This window comes from Protopterus annectens, chromosome 5.part1, assembly GCF_019279795.1.
Source record: "Protopterus annectens isolate FY-2018-M chromosome 5.part1, PAN1.0, whole genome shotgun sequence".
NCBI classification, from domain to species: domain Eukaryota; kingdom Metazoa; phylum Chordata; order Ceratodontiformes; family Protopteridae; genus Protopterus; species Protopterus annectens.
Window position 1 is genome coordinate 373,903,964 of NC_056736.1, and position 23,432 is coordinate 373,927,395.

The 23,432-nt window shown below is 41.9% G+C and overlaps 1 protein-coding gene across 4 annotated transcripts in view; it reads left to right on the top strand.

Moving 5' to 3' along the window:
* The window catches only part of RHOG (ras homolog family member G), a 441,865-nt gene that overhangs the window by 415,062 nt on the left and 3,371 nt on the right, over positions 1-23,432 (top strand). Inside the window, exon 1 of one of the 4 annotated variants that reach the window (XM_044073045.1) lies at positions 15,940-15,963. The exons of the other annotated variants lie outside the window; for them this stretch is intronic. The gene's annotated coding sequence lies outside the window, so the exon portion shown is untranslated. Of the gene's footprint in view, positions 1-15,939; positions 15,964-23,432 lie in introns of those variants that run through there. 4 annotated transcript variants of the gene reach the window in all.

Sequence of the window (23,432 nt, forward strand, 5' to 3'; positions counted from 1 at the left end):
AGCAGACAACTCCTGGATCCCCACGAGTGGCAGCTGCACAGGGAGACCTTCCTAAAGATCAGTTAAATCTGGGGGAACCAGACATAGACCTTTTTGCAAGCTACCAGAACTGCCAGCTGACTAAATTCTGCTCAATAGAGTTTCACCCAGAAGCTTGGAGGTTGGACGCCCTCTCCTTCCACTGGGGCAGCCTGTTTGTGTATGCTATCCCCCCACTACCTCTGATACCCAGGGTGCTGCTCAAGATCTGAGAAGAAGGGCCAAGGGCTATCCTAATTGCCCTACACTGGCCAAGGTAGTACTGGTACTCCATGCTTCTCAGTTTGAGCATGCACCCTGTCATCCCCCTTCCTCCCACCACAGACCTTCTCACACAACAGAGAGGGAAGCTACTGCTCCCAGGCCTGGCCACTCTCAAGTTAACCACATGGTTGATTCCTCAAAGGCAGATGACACTTCAGCCCTCAGCAAACAAATATTAGACATTATTAAAGAGGCCTGTAGACCCAGCACCAGAAAATCTTATTTCACAAAATGGAAGAGGTTCACCTGCCGGTGCAGCAACAGAGGCACATACAGCACCAATGCCTTTTTACCACTGGTTCTGGACTACCTGGCAGATCTTCTAGAAAAGGGGTTGTCTTATTCCTCTATCAAGACTCTTGCGTCAGCTATCTCAGCCTGTGCCCAGGTGGAGCAGCTATTGTTCTCTCAGCACCTCTTAAAACAGTTCCTCAGAGGTGTGGCTCACATCAGACCATCTAGAAGGCCACCTGCACCAGCTTGGGATCTAAACTTTGTTTTGGAAAAGTTTACTCTACCCCTTTTGAACCAGCATCCTCAGCAGATCTCACGTACCTCTCTTGGAAAAATGCTTTCTTGCTAGCCATCACTTCTGCCAGGAGGGTATCTAAGCTCCAGACCCTCATGGCCCCTGAGTCCATCATCATTTTCCATGCAGACATGGTCTCTTTGAGAACCAGCCCGTCCTTTATGGCTAAGGTGGTCTCTGATGTAACCCTCAACCAGACCATACACCTACCTACTTTTTTTCCAAAACCTACCAATAAAAGAGAAAGGATTCTGCACACCCTGGACGTACACAGACAATTACCTTGACAGGACCAAATCTTTCAGAAAAACTGACCAGCTACTGGTTTTGTTCGCCCCTGGGGCAGAGAGAAAACCCATTACAAAGCAGACCATTTCCAAATGGATCTCTCACTGCATACATTTCTGCTATGCCTTCCATGGAAAGAGTCCTACTAAATCCATCAGATCTCATTCCACTAGAGGAGCCTCTACTTCCACGGCCTTCCTGAGAGGGCTTCCTAACAAGGATATTCTGAAGTCTGCTACATGGACATCTAGCCACATTTTCACTAAGCACTACAAGCTGGCTACATTCTCCAAAACCAGGGTAGGATTTGCATCTGCAATCCTGCAGGGCATGCTAGCACCCCCATAACCTATATAGCATGCCTCCACCCACTTCCTCAGCTTTGGGAATCTTCCCACAAGTGATGACTGCAACAGTGAAACACGAAGAACGTAGTACACTTGTGTACACTTACCATAAATGTAGATGTTCGAGTGTATTCACTGTTGCAGTCCTGTTTCCCTCCCACCTTCCCCTGTATTTCTATATACTCTTAGGGTCTCCTGACTGTTGAGGGGGCAAGAAAAACTGATGTAATGGCACTGGCTGCCACCCTGATGTCAGCCACAGTCTCAGAACAGCTAATGCAGGAGGGAAATCCTTTACTCTGGTATGCAGGCCGGCCGAGGGGCACCCAGCAAGGATAACCCACAAGTGATGACTGCAACAGTGAATACACTCGAACATCTACATTATGGTAAGTGTACACAACTGTACTTTCTCTATAATTGCTACTATATTTTTGAGCTATTTTTCTGTCCTTTTTAATTAGGTTATTATCTTTTCTGTTGCTGCCTGCTTTTGCCTACTTGTTTGATTTTCATATGTGCTCTTTTCCAAAATATTTTGCTAATCTGAGCAAAGATGTCATCTTAGGTCATCTTAGACCTGCTTTCTTTGTGGTATAGATATGATGATATCATGCAGTTCCACGGTTGCAGACCATGGTGATGCAATGCACTTTTTTATATCATACATGCCAAATACTTTCTTATATCACTTAATAAGCATGAATCAGTTTGCTTATCTAACTGATCCAACACTTTTCGGGATTGCCAGTCAGTCACATCAAAGCTCCAAGTTACAACCGGAAGAGCAAGCCGATATAGCTTGAACTTTATTCATCGATGTCATGAGACCAACAGTGAACATATTTTTTTCCTTAGGCCTCTGCCTCTAGAATACTAAACAAGTTCCTTGACATAATGCTCGTAATTTGGATAAACATATCAGGTTTCAGATCCACTAGAATGCAAGGCATTTATGATGCCACTCCACCTCCTTAAGCTACTAGGTGTCACGAGTTGCACACATATAGTAATCAAGGTCCCACCGTGGCCCACAGTGAATAGGATGGGCTATCATTCCATGATCTGGCAGGTATGCACTTGGGAGTATAATCAATGTGTCCACACAGTATCCAGGCAGTTTGCATGATTCACATGGATGGCATACATCTTTCTCTGTATTGCTGCTTCCTGCAAAGTGGCATCAACAAGGCCATCTAACTTGAAGTGTAGGCACTGTAGCTAAAGGCAGTGTGTACAGACAAATATGTAACAGGCCCAGAGGTAATAATCCTCCCACATATGCTGCACCTGTTTTACAGGTAATGCTAGATATCCACTTGAGCCCTGGCTAATGACACCCATGTGGAATTCCCAGAGTACTGCAGAACTTCAGTACAACACAGTACATGCATAAACCTATAACACTATAAAGGACGTTTGTAGCATGTACCACACTGTATACTACAGTGATGGCAAACCTGTGACACACGCCACGACGTTTTGGGTGATATGTCGGCGATCACCAGCACCCGAGTTTCCAAAGACACTGCTTTTTGCATTCATTGTTCACATGAAGTGCACTGAATTATTTTGGGTTTGGCATTTCAAAAGTTCCTGACACAAACGTTTGCCATCACTGGTATACTATAATCATGAGGAAGTAGGAAGGCCTTCACAGTGGTATAAGTACACTTCGACTGTGATTAACTCAGAAGAGACACACATCATCAGCAGGCAACAATGATACAGAACAAGAGAAAACAGCAGCTGCACCACACACCCCAGGCAGCAACAAGCACATGATGTTAGAGTATAGGTGATGTAGCAGTGTCTAGTCCAGAAATATGTGCCTTTGTGAGCATTCACTACTTATCACAGAGAATAAACATGATGGATGCATTATTAATAATAGGCTGTGCTTAGTCAGTGCATGGTTGAGCCACACTGTTTATAACACATTTCTAGACACACCACATAGGAAGAAGGATAGAGTTGGTCACACTGGTGGTCACTGTGTGCCCAAGTAGCTATAGACACTATACATGGCTCTCAACACACATGCGATGGGGGGAGTATGTCACAGGAGGCAGAGACTAGGGTATCAAAGTGGCATACCGTGGCCAAGGATTACTTCCTGTTATGAATTTGCCTGAGGTACCATTGTATGACCAAGATCTAATGAAACTCCATTAGCCTGGTGTATTAGGATATGGCAGGGATCATGTGGGACTGCAGGGCCATTATCTGGATGGAATTTGCTAACAAGGTGCTCTGCCACTGGAGGTTGTGTGTTGTCACCACCGTTAGCATGAGGCGACAGTGTGCCATTAACTGCCTGACATAGATGAGGATATGCAGCTTGTGACTGCTTGCCCTGCATTCCTGGTAGAGTAGATACCATACCTCAGCCTCAGACAGTACTTGCCACTGTGGCTTCTGCAAGGAAATGGGCATGTAAGCAGTATGTGTTACCATACACCTCATAGGACGAATCATTAAAGTGTCCCTGAGCTCCATGTCCTCCTAGAGCATATGATAATGCTGAGCAACTTCCTCATGAATGCTGCATAACACAATAGTCTGGACTGGGTAGCTGCAGTCAGTGCCCAAATAATAAACCTGCACATCTGCTGATTGGTACCATTCACCTGTGACACACAACAGCATTGGGCACAACTATAAAGCCGCTTTATGGTTGGTATATCCTCTTCGGACACAGCGCACTCAGCCTTTAGGGGGAACATTGCTGATGTTTGCAGCCATGGCGGAATGCCCCCCAGAGGGTGAATACTTGGACTACACAGCCTCATATTTATCCAAGAGAAAGGCTGCATCTTCATCCTGAATGCCTGCCAAGAGTGGAGACAGAGCGACTGTGTCATCTGACTGTAACTAATGTAGCTGTGTCTTGTCTTCTTTGTCAGCCTCTCACAGGTGCCAACATCAGCCTTTTGTTCTGCCCCAGCCTCTAGAGGTCTCATCATAACAGTGGTCTGCCCTGTGAATACAAAATAGAAGATACTGGAGTGAGCATGAGTTCTGCAACTGTGGCCATGTGACATGAATGCCAAGGACGACCATACAAGGCATATGATATAATTTTGACTTACTTCTATTACTGTGTTGATGTGCCTGGATAACAAACCAATGCCAGGTGTACTGTCTCCACCCAAATTAAAGCTAAGCGCTTTCATGCAACAATAAGAATAGTACTTCATCAGAACTTGATGTGCCTTGATACCTGATATTTTGTGGCAAACATAAACAGAACATGTTCTGGTTAGATTAACACCTATTTCTGCAGTGGTGCTGCACTGAAATGTGCAGAAGGTGTTACTAAGCTGGTACATCATTCACTGAGATACATGTGGGTTGTCTATCCTGATGCCAGTTTCTACTCCTCCGGCAACATTGTCCTCCTACAAAAGATTCTTTTAACTCTTCCAGCTCACCTGCTTCGCCAAGTTGCCTTCATGAGCAACGTCTTGGCTACTATGGAATAAGTCTTTGCCTTGGTACAGTAGACCATGTGAGTGACATACTTGCAACATTGCTGTAGTATGCAATTCTGTGCTGCTGGAACTAATAGGGTGACAACTACAGACACTGAGATAAACTAAAAATGTGCCATACTAAAAGCAAGAGGCAGTTTTAGGGATATGTTACAGTACAGTTATAGGGACAGATGAGAGCACATAAACTTGATGTAGCTGCCCCACGTGGCACAAATGCATTCTCAGCAAAGCCCAGTCTTTTTTCATTAGGAATTGCAGGTATGCATAGGGAAAGGCACTTTTCCCTGGTGCCAGCAATGGGAGCCCCTGGGAATGCACGGGGGACACAGCTACAGGACTACAATGAGAAGGTTGTACATATATAGTCATGTAACCAACACCATAGGGAACCATATGCTGTAGATAGGGCATACTATATACATAAGATATGACAAGCATGAAGAGGGAAGTTTGTCCTGATACCATGAGTTACCTTGTTTGCAGTACAGTTTCTCTACACATAATGCCTGCAGGTATGCCTGTATTGCTAACCTTATGTAAACTAAATTCATATATAAAAGTGCGTATTCTTAGGAAATTAGACGAAGACAACTTACTGCAAACTTATGGTGTACTGTATACCTCCGCAAAGCTGCTTTTATGTCCTGAAAGTGCAGCTGCTACTCCAAGCACTGCTGCCTAGACCTCTTAAGTAGCCTTCAAATTATGAGCAAGTTATCATAAAAAATGGCAGCATACTCTCCAGCTACACTTGGTTGTGCAGTATGCTAATGAGGGCAAGTAACATGAATGTATATGAAATATTTTATTTCACTGCCATGCTTCTGTAACATGGAGTGCATCTTGGTGCTTAAGCTCATGTTGGACATGCTGCAGCCACATACTTTTATGCCGGAGACATGCTCGAGTACACCCATCATGCATTTTACTTTTAGATTTGTTAACTGGGGCAGAGCACTGATCCAGTTGGACCAATTTCAGACTCAGCCTCTGTATAAATTTTGAACAGTTTTACAAACATTTGAGGCAGACAGAAAGTACTATTGCAGTGAAGTAGACAACAAAAACAGCAACAGGAAAATAGAAGTACAATGAATGAGGAGGTTTAGTGTTTTACAGATGTTGCAGTACATTGCAGATGAGAAAGACAACTTTGAGAAGCAAATTAGAGCATTTAGTAAAGCTTCAAATGCATTTCTGTAATATACCTTATACAGTATTTTAGTAAACGAGAAGAGGGTTAATACTTGAAAGGAGAGGAAGAAAAATAAAGGCAATTCAGGCAATAATTGTTAATATTTATATTATTCCGTAAGCAGTGTTGTTTAGGGCAATGGGTTTCAACTGATGTGCTGGTAGTGTGATGGGCAAAGAGAATGTTGAAGTCAAAAGCATGAAGGATAAATGTGAGACAGAAAGAGTAATTAGTCTAATTAGGCAGGTAGTAACTGTGGAGGATATAGTGAGAGGTTATGGTATGTTTGGGAGGAAGAGTATCATGTCTTTTTGCTGCTATAGACAGGTGATATTTGAGATATTCCTTCATCTGTTGAAGGGAAGTTGAGCTTCTAATGTTAAAAAGAATGCATTCCCAAAGTTTTGGTCCAAGTATGGAGAAACTGTGGTTGCTGGATTTTGATAAAACAATGGCTCAAAATAAAGCTTATTGAACCTTTGATTGATTTTTTTTGTATGTGGAGCTAAAAGTCAAAATCAGGACTGAGATTATGTCCTAGGTATTTCAGTGATAGTGGTCTTTCTAATGGGGTTAAACTTATTTTGTAAATCAAAGATGGTGAGACTGAAAATATAGGTTTTGAGCCTTTGTGAGATTCCAAATAGCAGTGATTTTGTTTTAGGATTTAGAAGTTATTGTCTAGTGCTAAACCATTTGTTTTGGGCTAGGAGGTCTTGCTGATGCTTCTGCGCAGCTACAGGTTGTATTACCTGCTATTCAGAAATTATATTGTTTGAGTAATTCACAACTATAAGTTAATTCTTTGGTAATATGCCGCTATTTTCTGTGGCTTCTCACATGGCGATGGCTACATCTGCAAGTGTCCAGTTGAGAATACATGAATGGTGCTTGAAGGAGAGAAAAATCTTACTCTGTCTACCTTATAAATATTTTCAAGGTTATCTTCTTGAACCCCTGTTCTGGTTTGTTCCATAAAGTTTATGCTTGTTATGAACTAGATAAGGTACTAACTCGCACATGGGTATTACCAGGATGGGGGAAGAGACAGTGCAGAGAAGAGACAGCAGTTAAAGCAGTATGCTTTGCAGATACATGGTGTTGACAGACAGATGTTAATTGTATGGAGACTGCATTGTTGATATTTTGGGGATGTTTTGGTTTGAATTTTGGGGAACTTTGAGGAACTTTCTCCTTTAGCATACTACATGTATCTACTTTAGTGTACTACATGTATGTCCTCTACTACTGTATTATGGGTCCTCAGGTAGAGTTATTAGTGCATTTGTTGTGGGCTTGTCACGCCTGTGAGCTTTGGCGGAATCTGCGTTGCCATGTCAGAGTGCTAGAACATTATTTGGTCTGTCTGTGAACATTATTTGGTCTGTCTCTATTTATATTATCTGTAGACACCAACAGCTGAGATATTATGTACAGGACTGGATACCCAGCAGTGCCTGTGTGTAGCTTGTGGGAGCAGCTAAAGCAACACATGTTGTCAAGTGTATTCCAGTTTCATTAATTATATTTGATCTGTCTAGTGTTGCTGCATTTTTTATATCTGATTAACAAAGTCTTGGGTCCTGCATCAGATGCTGTCCCTTCTCCCATTACATCATATCGTCAGGGGTATAAAACATGCTGCCGACATCATTACATCAGTCTTTCTTGCCATGCAGTGCCTGAAGCAGAAGTAGTTTGCAAGTGCTGGTCGGCCGACTCCTGAAATTTTTGTTTTCGAGTTTCAGAACCGAAGTCTTCAACTAAAGCTAAGTACCCCATTGGGGAAACTTTTTCTTGCTCCTTACCAATGTCAGTAAAAGTTAATAATTGCATTACTTGTGGAAAGCAAATACCTCACAAAGATTTTCATTCGTACTGTATTCCTTGCCTGGGCCCTGACCACGACGTACCTTGCTGTCAGTTTTGTGCATTATTTAATCAGCACACTATCCGTCGTCGGTAGATTTTCACCTCTAAATATTTTGGTTCTCTGTTTAATTATCCAGAATTGTCGTCATTTAGCCATCCAACTACCGGGATTCTGAAAAAACGCAAAGATAAAGACAGAGACAGGCCGCCTAGGTCCAAAGTTGATGACGACGCTTCGCCTAAGCCAGTCGCCAGTTTGCCGGTACTCAGTGAGGCGCTTTCGCAGCCCCTAATACCCGCTACTTCTGATTCGCAGGCTTCTACTGAGACCCATTCAGAGTCCGGTATGCCGCGAGATGCTTCAACTGTGGAACCTGCGGCTGTCTCTACCTTGGATGGGTCCGGAGCCGCTGTGCAGGCACCGGCTTCTGAGGGTGTATTCAGGCCTACGGACTTGCATATTAAACCGATTCCTCCTTCTTCATTTAGGCCTAAATCTCGAACCATGCCTAAGAAACCAACGCCCAGGCCGCATGCTCAGACCTCTATGCCTAAAAAACAAATAAGAATGGCTGAAGATCTTATAACTTTAATCAGGGGAATCCAACCTCCCCTTTCTAAGAGACCTGGGACTGAAGTTGTTTATGAATCTTCTGACCAGGATTCTGATTTTTCTGATTCTTCTGATGATCTGGATTTGCCCTTATCTACTTATGAGGATTCTGATGCAGAGGACTCTATTCCCTCTGCTTCCCCTCCAGAGGATTTTTCTTTTGGTGAAACCTTACATACTCTAAGGGAGTATTTTCACTGGGAAAGCCAGGATTTTTCTGATTCAAAAAAGAGGCTTAGAGATTTCTTACTCCTGCCTCAGCATAGGCCTTTAGCTATACCTCCTGTACTAGACATTGTTGATGATGCCTTTTTGGAATCTAGTTTGGCCCCTGATTCTTTGCCTCCTGCTCCCAGAAAACCTGACAGATATTACAGGGTTCTGATTCACACAAGTTTCTTATTAAAAATCCTATTGTGGATCCAGAGACTATTTCACAAGGACCCAAGGACATTAAAGCTTCTACTGCTAAAAATTCTACCGCTTCTGATTGAGACTCCAGGGCGCTGGATAGATGGGGTAAGAAGATTTACACTTCTGCAACTTTGGCCACTAGGGCTTTAAACTGACAGTTTCATATGTTAAAGTATCAACAACATGTTATTGGGTTGCTTAACAGAAAATTATGTTGATTCCTGACTGTGCTGAAAACAAAGAATTACAGGATTTAATGCATTCTGCTGAACAGGTTGGTAAACATACATTAGAGGCCTCTTGCAGGGCTGCTGTTACTGGGTCTGTACTCAGAAGGCATGCTTGGCTTAAGAAGCAATCTTTGCCTGATCATGTTAAAGCTAAATTGTTGGATGCTCCCTTAAATCAGGACCAACTGTTTGGCAACAAATCTGAGGAAGTTCTTAAAAAGATGGAAGATAAAGCTAAATCTATGCAAACTGTTAAAGATTTATTGCAAGTTCAGCCTCCTAGATTTAGTAGGCATTGGCTGTCTAAGAATTGGTCCTTTCCAGCCCCTTCCAGGTCTTCTCAAGCCAAACCCAGACACAGCAGAAACCCCAGATTTCAGTCCTAGGGGACACAGAAGACTAAGCAGTGAGATTTCCACACCCAAATTTGGGAGTAGTAAGACTCCCCCCTATGGAAAACTGTCTCAATGACTTGCTTTTAAAACTTCCAAGCACTTCCCAACTGAATGTTCCTTTAGACGGAAAGATTGGTCTGCAGGCCAAAAACTGGGAACTCATTATCCAGGACAAATGGGTTTTAAATATAGTGTTCCAAGGACACAGATTTCACTTCCACATGTTACCAAAACCAAGCGAGTGGCCAAATCTACCCCCAAATCAGTGGGCAGAGGCCCAAAATCAAGTACTCTCTCTCTCTCTCTTAAGCATGGGGGTTATTCAGTTGGTACCAGAAGAGGAAAAGGGACAAGGTTTCTATTCGAGACTTTTCCTGGTACCCAGAAAAGGCAATACATGGCGTCCTATCCTGGACGTTTCTACTGTAAACACCTTTCTGGTGATTCCAAAATTCAAAATGCTGACTCTTCACCAGCTACTTCCTATGCTAGGCAAAGATGCATGGTTGGCAACACTAGACTTAAAAGAAGCATACCAGATGGTGAGGGCAGCCAGAATGGTTAGTGAGGAGGTGGACTTTGAACGGGAAGTCAACTTTATTACTACACTATTTTTGAATAGAGGTTACCCCAAGGATCTTTGTAACAACATCGCCAGGGAGGTAATAGACAAAAGACATACAGGATTTTATAAAGCTCTATTGTATTCCAGTGAAGTGATATCTATTGATAGTGCAGTCAGTGACCATGTAGACATTAGGAAATTTGTTTGCAATAATATTCCTTTATACATCACCACTTATAATGATATAGCAATTAAAATTAAAAACATAGTGAACAAAAATTGGAATTTTATTAGTACAGACAAAACAATAGGGGAAATTTTCAAAGGGCGTGTAACACATGTGTATAGGAAGGATATATCATTTAAGGAACTTTTTGAGAACCTGAATGTTAATATTAAGAATGCTTCCAATAAACCCAAGGGTAATTTTAAGTGTGGCAGGTGTTCAACATGTAGATACATGATTAATGTAGATAGAGTGGTGACAGTTAACAATCAGAATATAAATATAAGTCAACACATTAACTGTTATACCACTAATATTGTGTATATCGCCGTCTGCCAACAATGTGAAAGTTTTTATGTTGGCAAGACGAGTAGGCATCTAAGAGACAGAGTTAAAGAACATTTATTGGACATCAAGAATCACAAAATGACTAACGCCTTAGCTAGACACACAAATCAATATGTAGATCATTCTTTTAAGTTTTTTGGTGTAACATATTTGGTTTTTGATGCACAGGGTAAAGTTACAAAATTTAACTTGGATATTTTAGAACTAAGGATGCAAATATACCTTAACGCCCACCAGTTCCCTGGACTTAATGAATACATCAGTATAAAACCTATTTTATGGCTAAATAACATAAAGGGTTACTGATTTTGGTTCCATCTTTAAATGTGCATACTTTTTGTGGATATGTACACCACATGAGAGGTTTACATTGTTTTGCATTTAGAATGATTTCCATTCACATTTTTATATATATTTACATTGTGACATTGTTTTGTTGACCATATAATATTCCAATATGTATGGTTTATTGTTGTTCATATTCATTTTGGTTTATGTAATTTTAAACAATTACACATTATATATTTAATATTTTTAAAATATTTTTAAAGTAATTATGGTTAACTTAGGAATTTAACATAGAGATGGACTGTATTGATGAACACAGAGTTTCATTACATTGAAACACATGTATATTTACTGTGGGTGGTTAGTTAGTTTTTAATGTACACTGTTTTTAGGTTTATTTAGATAATTATTTATATTGTATAGGTATGGTAATATGTGTGTTAGTAGATACTGCTGGTTGAGTACATTTTGGCGGGAAGTTAATTGAACAATTGAGTTATCAATTGCAAGTTTAGAAAGATATTTAAGAGGTCCTTGCACAATTTTAATTGTTCTGAAGAAGTTCGGAGACACGAACGAAACCTAGGTCGACGTTTTTATGTATTTACTTGTATTAATAAATTTCATCTCAACGTTTATGGACCTTGGAATTGTCTTCTTTTAGTACGCCAGCAGTAACAATATTGACCCAGCATTTCCATCTAGAACGCTGAGCTTTCTTCCAACGTTATACTTTTTGAGTCTTGCAGAAGATGCCTACGCTTCAAAGAAGGCTACATGCACTATCAGTTCTCTGCACTGCCCTTTGGCTTATCTACTGCGCCCAGGGTATTCACAAAGTGCCTAGCTCCAGTCATTGCATTTTGCAGGCAAAGAAATATTCAAATATACCCATATCTGGACGATTGCCTAATTCAGGCAGAAAGCCAGGACATACTTTTGACTCATCTGGCCTTTGTTCAAAGGGTACTGACTTGTCTGGGGTACACCATAAATGAAAATAAATCACACCTGGTACCCTGTCAACAAATTATACTCCTGGGAGCAAGCTTGGATACAACTTCCCAGATGGTTTTCCTCACGCCAGAGAAACGGATTCATTTGACAACCTACTTCAAACAATTGGCCACAAAAACCCAGTTATCTGCAAGGCAAATACTGCAAGCCTTGGGGCTCATGGCCTCCTGCATTCTTCTAATTCCATATGCAAGGCTGCATATGAGGAAACTACAATGGTATCTCAAAAGCCCATGGTGTCAACATTCACAGGATCTAGAAGCAATGATTCCTATCATACCTTGCCTTCGCCTAGAGTTCCTTTGGTGAGCAGAGGCCTGCCACCAAAACAGGCGACTACCATTCACATTACCCCCTGCCGCCCAAACCTTAGCAACAGACGCATCAGACTATGCATGGGAAGCTCACCTGGCAGGGAAGTGCATTCAGGGCAAATGGAACCCAAGTCAAATGCACCTGCACATAAATCAAAAGGAAATGTTAGCTGTACAGAATGCTCTGACAGCCTTCAAGGACTACATTCTTCCAGGACAACTAATGGTAAAGACAGACAACACCACTTTCATGTGGTACATAAACAAGCAGGGGCGTACACATTCTTACCCCCTCTGCAAACTAGCCATGGCATTGTGGAACACAGCCTTAAGCTACCAAGTGAATCTACAAGCTCAATTCCTGCCAGGAAAACTAAATACACTGGCAGACAGACTAAGCAGAAACCTCATGGACCCACACGAGTGGAAACTGGAACCAAGGATTTTTGACATGTTGACAAGCAAATGGGGGGAGCCCAGATATAAACTTGTTTGCCTCCCCCCAGAACCATCAGTTGGGCAAAATTTGCACAAGGATTCCCCACAAGCTAGCTTGGAAAGTGGATGCTGTATCCTTCAGCTGGAAAAACCTATCAGTTTATGCCTTTCCTCCTCTGCCTCTACTCTCCAAGGTACTACTAAAGATCAAACAGGACAAGCCAAGGACGATTTTAATTGCAACAGACTGGCCACGCCAACACTGGTACCCCCTCTTGCGCAGTGTGTCACACTTGGCCCCATGGCACCTGCCTCAGACTCCTTCCCTGTTGTCTCAGCAGGAGAACCAGATTCTGCACCCTCAGCTGCAAACTCCGAACCTAGCAGCCTGGCTAATTACCTAATCTCTCTCTTTTACCATCCCTCAGTAAATCAGTGATGGATATCGTTTTAGAGGCAAGGAGGCCTAGTACTAGAATATCTTATGCTGCAAAATGGAAAAGATTTTGTGCCTGGAATCAGTCTCAAGGGATGAGCGCAGCAGTACCCAGTTTACCTCATATTCTGCAATACTTGACTGAGATGCTTCATAAGGGCTTGTCCTTTTCCTCCATCAAAATTCATGCCTCAGCCATTTCAGCTCATTATAGCACAGAGCCTCACCTCTTCTCTCACCCACTGCTCAAGCAGTTCCTCAGAGGGGGCAAAATTTAAGGCCACCCAGGAGAGCTCCAACTCCAGCCTGGGACCTTAACGTTGTCTTGGAGAAACTCACTCTTCCTCCTTTCGAGCCAGCTGCTACTCCATATTTAAAATTCCTTTCCTGGAAAACAGCTTTCCTTTTAGCAATCAAATCCCTCCTTCATGCCCAAGGTGGTATCCAGTGTGGCTCTTAATCAGTCCATTCATTTGCCTACCTTCTTTCCTAACCACAGAACAAAGGGGAATGGATGCTGCACTCCTTAGATGTGTGCAGACAACTTAGATTCTACTTCGACAGGACTAAACCTCAAAGGAAATCTGAAAAACTGCTGGTGGCATTTGCTGCAGGGACAGAGGGGAAAGCTATTTCAAAGCAAACCATTTCAAAATGGATAGGCCACTGCATTCATTTCTGCTATAAGCACCATGGAAAACCTCTCTCACAGGGCATCAGACCCCATTCAACCAGGGCTGCATCTACCTCTACAGCCTTTCTCAGGGGTGTCCCTACCAGGGACATCCTAGAAGCTGCTACCTGGGGTTCTGTACATACTTTCACCAAGCATTATCATTTGTCAATTTTCTCTAAATCCAGAGCTGGCTTTGCCACTGCAGTCTTGCAGGGCCTTATAGCTTATCCTAATTCTATTTAAATTCCTCCTCCCAACCTTAGCTTTGGGAATCTACCCAAATGTAATGACTGCAACAGTGAAACACAAAGAAAATCGTACAGTTGTGTACACTTACCATAAATGTAGATATTCGAGTGTATTCACTGCTGCAGTCCTGGTCACCCTCCCTCCAGCCCCTTTTCTTCTTTTGGCTATACCTCTACTCGCCCTTACTATGCTCAAAAAGCTTTTTGGTGTATTTGCTTTTTTGTTGGAGGTATATCCTTGTAATTATAGATTTAATTCCCATTAGGGAGCACCTGACATCTGGGGCAAGAAAAACTGATGTAATGACATCAACTGCATGTTTTATACCCCTGACGACCTGACGTCATGGAAGAAGGGACAGCATCCGACGCAGGACCCAAGACTTTGTTAATCAGGCTGACTGAGGGCTACTGCAAGCAGATAACTCAAATGTAATGACTGCAACAGTGAATACACTTGAACATCTACATTTATGGTAAGTGTACACAACTGTACTTTCTTTGATTAAACTCACTCTCTGTCTTTCAGTACAAGTAGAATAAGACATGAACAGTATCCCCTACTAACAGAAGCAGGAGAGGTTAGCAACCAGGCAGGTCCACAGGCAAATGTTTACCTCTGAAATAAATTCAGTCTATTCCCAGAATAGTTTTACATATGGCAAACTTCCTGAGAATCCAGATGGCAGATGTACTGAGCAAGCAGCTGAACAATGGCCTGCTCGTGCATAGTCTGGCATTAGAGAAGGGGAGGAAGAGCAGATGTGAATGCTTTAATATGGAGCATCCCGATGCCTCATTCTCAGTTAGCCCAGCCCCATTGTTTGAAGTGTCTCCACTACAAATGAAGAAGGTGTTGGAAACTGCAGTGGACAGAACAATAGGCAGATATATGACCAAACTAGAGAGCATTCTTGAGAGGATTGTAGATATTCCCACCCAGCCTGCCTTAACCATAGGGCTACCAGAAGGAGTATATGGCTGCTTGCATTGGTCACCATGATCCACCATCCGGTGATGGATCATAATAAAGTTTCTTTGGGCAGGGGTGATGGATGTGTTCCCCTGCTGCTCATATCTCACCATATCCTCAGCCTGGTTTTACTGCCTTCTTGTGTCATGACCCATAGCCTGTACATTGTCTAATTCTCTCCATCACTTTTTTTTTCTTTTTTATTAATTTGTTTGCCCCCTCCATCCTAGGATGTGTGCCTCCACTTCTGTTTGTCTGTGCTATTCTGCATGTGTCTTTCTGCACGTGCACATTGACCTTCCTTATTTCCTTCCTTTTCCTTTCTCAATCCCCCCCTCTTCATTCTCTCTGTATAAAGAAAATGGAGTTGCACCCCATGAAAAAGTAATGCCGTCATTCCCCCATCTGCACACTCCACTGTACTGTCCTTCGATGTGTCCTACCTTCTCCTCCTCCTTGCATCTAACATATGCCAACATTGACCATATATGTGGACACCATAGCACTGCAACTGTAAACCCTATTCTCCATAGACCTTTTTTTTTTTTTTTTTTAGGGCAGGGGAATCGAGCCTTGCAGCTCTGGACCACAGGAAACAGCTTGTTAACACCTCCTTACTCCTCTAAGCCAACTGCCAGACTGCCTGCCTTTGACAAAGTTAAGAAAAAGGATGTCGGACACTGCACGGATAGCTGCAGAGATACAGGCTCTTAAGTTCCATCAGTTGACTTTTTTTCCTAAATTCAGGATGGTAAGAGCTCAGTTATTTGCTTTAAAGCATATAATGATGTACCGGCTAGATCCTGATAGGTTTAACAGTATGGAGACTGTGTTAGAAATTCTAGTCATAAAAAGATTGCTACAGTGACTTGTCACTTAACTGACCTCCCCAAAGGCAGGATGCCAAAGTCAGCTTGACACCAGAAGCTAATATGGCCTTTGAGACTAAAACGGTCTCTGTGCAGAGCCTATTCTGGTGTCCCATGACTTCTTCAAACCCTTTAACTGTTTACATGAACACCACTGAGGTTGGATTGGGGTAGTCCTCACCCAAAAGTTTGGTAATAAATAACACCCACTTTGTTACCTGAGTAGAAGATCAAACAGCTGTTGAAAGAGAGTGCCTAGCCAGGCAAGGAATTCAAGTTGGTTACAAGTTATGCCTGTCTCCATTGGATTTACATTAGAAGGAGGGCAATATTAGGCTTTGCCTGTGGTCCTTAGCCTTACAGCCAGTCTGTTTTAAGATCCCGTGCCATCCAGGTGTGCACCATCACAATGTAGATGTCCTGTCTATGGCTTACAGACCTTCCTGCTGTCTCAAAGCTGGTGGCATCAAGTTGGGGGAAGGGACATCTGCAGCAGAGTATAATGGCACCACTGGGAGAAACTAGTGGGTGGTGCTAACAGGTTGTAGTCAAGTCTGCTAGGGATCCACTATCTGGACAGTAGCAGTTAAGCACATAATAATGAGTCTTTGGGCATAGCAGGGTAATCTGGGTAGCTGGCCCTTTAAGAAGCTAACTGTTATTTAAGGTACGTTGGTACAAAGCAGACAGTTGCCTACATAAACTGAGGCCACAGACAAAATATGAAAAATGGCATCAAAATGATTTGTGAAGACAGCTCCAGAGGAGTTTGGAGAGATCTACAGAGAGAGGGGAAAGAAACGTGCTTCAGTCTTTGGGAGAGTTAGCACCCCAAATGGTTAGGAAGCTACACATCCTGTCAGAATGCTGAACTAGAGGAGAGCATTCAGGTCAATGTAATGAGGTATTCTCTGACAATTGTTTTTTTACTAAAAGTTTTCTGTTACAATAGCAACTGGATGCAAGAAAACACCTTCTATTCTGCACTAGATAATCGTAAGAAACAGGTTTATTAAGTAGTGTTTTGTGCCTAAAGAGACTGTTATCTCTCCCCTACAGCTATTTAAATTTATTGGCCATCCCACTATATTCCATAGAGCCAGAATACAAAGTGCCCACACCCTTCCAGTCTATCCGGCTCTTTTAAAATTACCACATAAATAGCTAAAGCTTAAGTTGCCCCCTCTTTCATGGTTAACTGCATACTGCAATTTTTAGGATATTAACCCATTTTTTTGCATCTTATAGTTAAAGTTTGCAGCATATACTGCAAGACCACCAATTATTGGAGAGCCCACATTCTGCCTCTCACAGTCATCTTGAGATTGGCGCTTCTGTTTTGCTTCTGACAAGAGGAGCAGCACAGGGACATTATTTCCTGGAAAGTGCTGATCATCAGAAAGCCTAATAACTGCTTCATAGGTGCCAACTTGAAATTTGTGCTTATATTTTGCTCATGGTGAGAGAAGGAGCAGAGTGCATTGATTCCGGACTGTTTCTATTTGAGCAGTGAGTGTGTTGTGTTGTATCTCCTGATTGATCTGGTTGCTATTCAAGGCATATACCACAAAAAGTCTGCAACAAGCCTACAGACCCATGCACCATCTAATTAAAGAGTGTTGATCACCAAAGAGCCTGTAGCCTGTTTCTCATCTTGGGATTAGTGCTACTGTTTTGCTTCTGTTGAGAGAAGAAGCAAAGCAGCTTTGTGCCCCAGCAGTGTGAAGCTCTGGTGAGACCAGCAGTAGTAGTAGTCAGGCAGTAGCCATTAAGGTGAATCCCCTCTTTTCTTCACTCTTGACACAGTGAATTCTTTCTTTTCAGTAAGTACTGCTTGATTTGCTGTTGTCTAACCTAACTTCAGAATATCTCCCTAAATACTTCATGCATAAATCATCAGGATCTACTTATCAGTTTCCCCTCAAGTATTTGGCAATGTCCTGTATAGACACGGGCACCTTGAGTTGACATTTTTCCTGTAAAACACCCTTGAAATTTCACCAATACCTAGCTGCACACAGGGCAACTAGTTTGCAATGACAAGGATTGCCCCCAGAGTTGCAAACCAGATACTCTTGACATTACTTACATTCTGTCTCTCCAGCTGTCTAATCAATACAAAAGGGAGTTCTGCCATGAATATGAACTTTCCCACCATCTACCAACTGGATGGATACAGTCATCCTGAGGCAATATAGAAATTGCCTCATGTTTACTGACAACCATTTAATTCTTAGACAAACTAATATGGTATGTGAGAGATGTATTTACACAATGTCACTGGAGGCAAAGCTCTTACATAAAAGCACTCCTTATATCCATCAGGTTGCCTGTAGTACATGCACTGCACCCATCACACAGTTCAGAGTAGATACATAAACCCACATATGCTGAGGCACTTAAATGTAACCTTCCTAAACCCCAAAGACCTCCTAGATGAAGTACACTAACAAATATCCTCAGCAGCCCCAAATGCACTGCTTCAAAACACCCACATCAACACACAAAGCCACATCTCATGGAGTATCTACAGTACATCTAAGCCCATAAGGCAAGCCACCACATGATCCAACATTCTGGTCATTGGAGACTCCATTGTGAGACACATTGATGTTCCTCTCATCAGGCTGAGTAAGGAGAAAGTCACAGTCATCAGCTTATCAGGGGCCAGGATTCACCACATTCTGCACATTCTTGGGTTGGCTAAAACATTGTCCTCTCCCATTGCTGTTTTAGACAATGCCAAACTGAAAGTATTTCCTACATAACAAACCCAAAACCAAGAAAATCTAAAGGTGTTACTGCTCAATGCTGAGAGTCTAAAAAAATTCCACTCCCTGCAAGCATTCCTCACCCTAGAGAATGCTGATGTCTGTGGTCACTGAGACATGGTTTAAAGCCACAGAGAGCACACCGGCAGTGCAAGGTTATAATACTTTCCACACATTTCGATCAGCTACTCCACAGACAGGGACTAAAGGTGAAGGTTCTCAGTTTACATGAAACATAAATATTCCTCAAGGCTTGTCAACTAGGAAAATGCACTTGAGCTTCACCTTTAAATCACCATGGGCAAAATCTTATACCACTTCCTTGCAAGCTGTAGGTCCCCCTATATCACCCAGGAAACCCATAACATGTATTTAAACTTGTTGGAAACAAGCTCCATCCAACCCAATACCATATTCATGGATGACTTTAACTACCCTGCTATTAAATGGGAATCATACAGGACACTAAACGTTCAGGCACAGATTCCTGGATTTTGTAAATACAAGCTCCCTGGATGAGACTGTCATTACACCGATCAGGGGTGCAAGCATATTGGATCTGGTCCTCACTTATATAGGAGAGTGATGCATAGCCCCTAGTGTATTGTCTTCTCTGGTAAAGTCAGACCACAAAATGGTCACCTTTGAAGTAAAAGTAAAACCTGGAACGCTTTAACTAATTCTGGAATATCCAGGAAATACTCCTAAGGCTAACTTCATACTATTAATCGATAATTGGCAAAAATTCAAGCCCCCATAATCCCTGAGAACACTGCTGCCTACACAGAGCTTTTCACAGAAACCCTATGCAAGCATGTTAATAGCTGCATAGAAGTAGCTATATCCAAAGGAAGAAGTATAGAACTAACTCAAAAGGCAAGCCACCATGGTGGAATCACATCAGTTGGCTGTACAACAGAAAGGAGAAAATCATGGCAACAATTAGGAGGTATATCACCCAGCAGGATAAATGCACTCTTATCAAACTTAACAGGTAACTCAGAAGACAAATAAAGTCTACCAAAGTAGAATTTGAGGTAAATTTGCCCTCCCTATCCAAGGACAACCACAAGGCTGTCTTTAACTATGTCCTCAACCTCAAAGACAGTACACAGTTGTGTGAAGAGCTCAATACAGGTGGATCCACCTGTACTGAGTCAGAAGATGAAGCAAGCCTACTGGCCGACAAATTCAACTCCAACTTTACCACTTTCTTCCCCTCAACCTTCTCTCAGGAAATACCATCAAATATAACTCCCACTATAATCACTAGGAAACAGGTCCTTAATGCTAAGGCCAGGAACACTGCATCACAGAGTTCCAACAGTTTCCCAGGACGCCTTCAAAATAGCATGAAATATGACCTATCAAGCCATCTGGAATTGCATGTAACTGTAGCCTCCAAACAGGCATTGTGCCTCATGAATGGAAAACAGCAATGGTAATTCCTCTACACAAAGGTGGGCCAACTACAGACCCCATAAGTCTCATTAGTCTTATATGCAAAGCCATGAAAAAAATGATCATGGAAATGATCAGTAATGAAATAGGAAACCTCCAGAAACTGGACCCAACCCAGTTTGGTTTTCGCAGGACATGCCTACTTAACCTGGTGGACTTCTTTCAGAAGGTCACCAAAGCAAAGAATGAGAGCAGAATGGTTCACACTGCCTGCCTTAACCTAGCCAAAGCATTTGACACAATCCCTCACTTGGGCATTGTTGACAAACGCAAGAGGTTAAGGTATAAACCCTTACATCATCCGGTGGATAGCCAGGTGGCTCACAGACAGGACCTGGGAAGTTCGAATTAGGGATTCCACCTCTACAAAGAGGCCAGTCAGAAGCGGACTTCTTCAGGAATCTGTCCTGGGACTGCTCCTTTTTGGCCTTTATTTCTCTGAAATCAAGGCCAGTGTAAGTGGCCTCTGGCTGACTAAATTTGCAAAGGATTGCACATTAGGAGCAGTCATAGAATCCCTCACCAACACAAATGTTCTCTGAGAAGGGCTGACATTGGCAAATAACTGATGTCAAAGCCATGGACTAAAACTAAATTCCAAGAAATGCATAACAGTATCCTCTGGGAAGACATCCACCCCTGGTAATTATCATATTGACAATACACCCCTAAGTGTTGGCTCAATTGTCAGGGACTTAAGGACATGTACAGAAAGTAATCTAGCCTTTGACCATCACATATCCACAGTAGTGAGAAAATCATTCTATGTTGTCCAACTTATAAACAAATGTATGACATCTAGGTGCAAGGACATCATTGGTCCACTGTATTTGGCATTCGTCAGACCTATCGTTGAATAGAGTGTCCCCTTTGGAATGCACCTGAATAGGTACATCCAGTAATTGGAATGTCCTCACTAAATGAATACAGGATGTAAGTAACATGTCCTGTCCAGACTGCCTCAAGACCCTATCCCTCTATGCTGTTAACTACATGCTGGTGAAGGGAGATGGACAAATTCAGGCCAATAAAGCCATACTCCACTAGATATGGACATGCAGTCTTATGACATCATCAGCACAGCAGAAGTGGACTGTTTAGCTATCCTTTAGAAACACAGGGTTGTTGTACCCAGCTGTTGTCCCTAACCATTAAGATCTCTGCAAATTATCCCATGTAACAAATAAATAAAAGAGTAAACAGGACACACAGGCAATTGACCTGAATTGTCCATTAATTGACTTAAAAAGAAATGTCATAGCCATTCAGAACCACCATATAGTTGAAACACCTGGTAACCTTAAAGGGTTATTTGCATATGTCCCATAATCCTCTTTTACAAGAGGTTTCAAGGAATCACACAGTTGAAAACTCTAGTTTGGCTAGGTTTTTCTTGTTATTTTCCAGTTGGATTGGCTGTGTGCCGTTTGCTCTTTTATTTAGAATTCCAAGGAACAATAAAAATGTACTCTATATAAAACTATTTGAACCAAATCAATTCATATGCAGATTTTAAATGTCCTGGGGCCATTTATTTTTACATTTTAATTTTACAGCTTGCATTCTGTGATGTATGTATGTGTATATGTGTGTATGCATTCAAATTATATCAGTTTTGATTAATTTGATTTATTTAAACTTTAACATGATTAGTCCTGTTGGGCCCATACCAGGAAAGAAAACTTCAGTTTGTCAGCCTAGACAGTTGCAGGTAAAAATGTAGGGATACCATCAATGCAAATACACTACTGGCAAGTTTACAAGAACTCAAACAGTTTAGGCTACATATAAAAACAGCAAACAGGATTACTTAGAAGCAGATAGGTGACTGATAGGTGACTGATAGATGAATTAGAGGTAGGCATAAATGGTGTTATGCTTTTGCTTGAGATGCTCTCTTATCACTGTGAATAGCCCTGTTTTTAAAGGAGTTTATTTTTGCTTTTGATGTTGTAGGGAAAGAAATTCCTTTGTACAGCTGTCTTGTTCCTACAAATGTGGTCCTGTATATATTTTTTCCAAAGTCAGGATCACTAGGAGTTTCATTTGCACTGTATGCATTAGTTTTGTAGTAGAAGTTGTCATATTTTAAGTCGTATCTGAATGCTTAACCTTGACCACATTGCTGAGTGGTTACATTTAAAGTTGCAAAAGACAAAAACATTGATATTGAAAACATCGACCACAGAAGATTCAAAGGCATAACACAGAATGCATTTACTATTGCCTTTTTAGACATACTAAAAAGTCGGCAGCTTGTTGTGTGAGGTTATGGCACAGCATGGGCAGGGTTTTTGCCCTTTCTTGACTGTGTTGTGATGTCAGAGTGGATATATATATATAAGTAGCAGAGGGTGTGAGTGGTGCAGGGGGGCTTGCCGCCTGTACAGCACTTGTTTTTTTAAGTAATTCGGAATTTTGTCTTTCGACCTTCTGTGGTCGATGTATTCAGTATCTGTATTTTTGTCCTTTGGGATTTTAAATGTATTCCTTGTTGAGATAGTGGCTGCTTTTTGTCCTTCGGAATTTTAAATGGGTACTTACATATTATTGCAACCAGATTTTCGTGCTAATGCTAGTTGCTTCTCGTTGTGTCAAGTAGCACCAAGAAAGCATTAAAAAGCTCAGAAGCATGTTTTCTTTAATGTTTTGTGTTTTTAGGAAGATTTATTAGTGAAACGGCTGAAAAAGTAAGGTTTGAAAAAAGGTTTCCCCTTTACCGCCAGCATCTCATATCAGTTAAGCAAGTCCCATTCTAATTCAAATGCATTAAGCAATCCACATCATCTGAGCTTCCTACATAGAAAAACAGTACAACAGCGACTGAGCAATCTATATCTTCTGAGCTTTCTACACATACTGAAAAACATTGCAACAGGGGCTTAGCAATCCACATCTGTTGAGCCTTAACACACAGGAAAATCAATGACATTCAGTCAGCCTTTACCATGAGAACAGAAGCATCACAGCATAAAAGCAAAGCAGTACTGTCTACTTCTTACAAATGTTGTCAAAGCCTTTCTTAGCAATCCACATCTGTTGAGCCGTAACATAGGAAAATCAATGACATTCAATCAGCCTTTGCTCTGAGAACAGAAGCATCACAACATAAAAGCAAA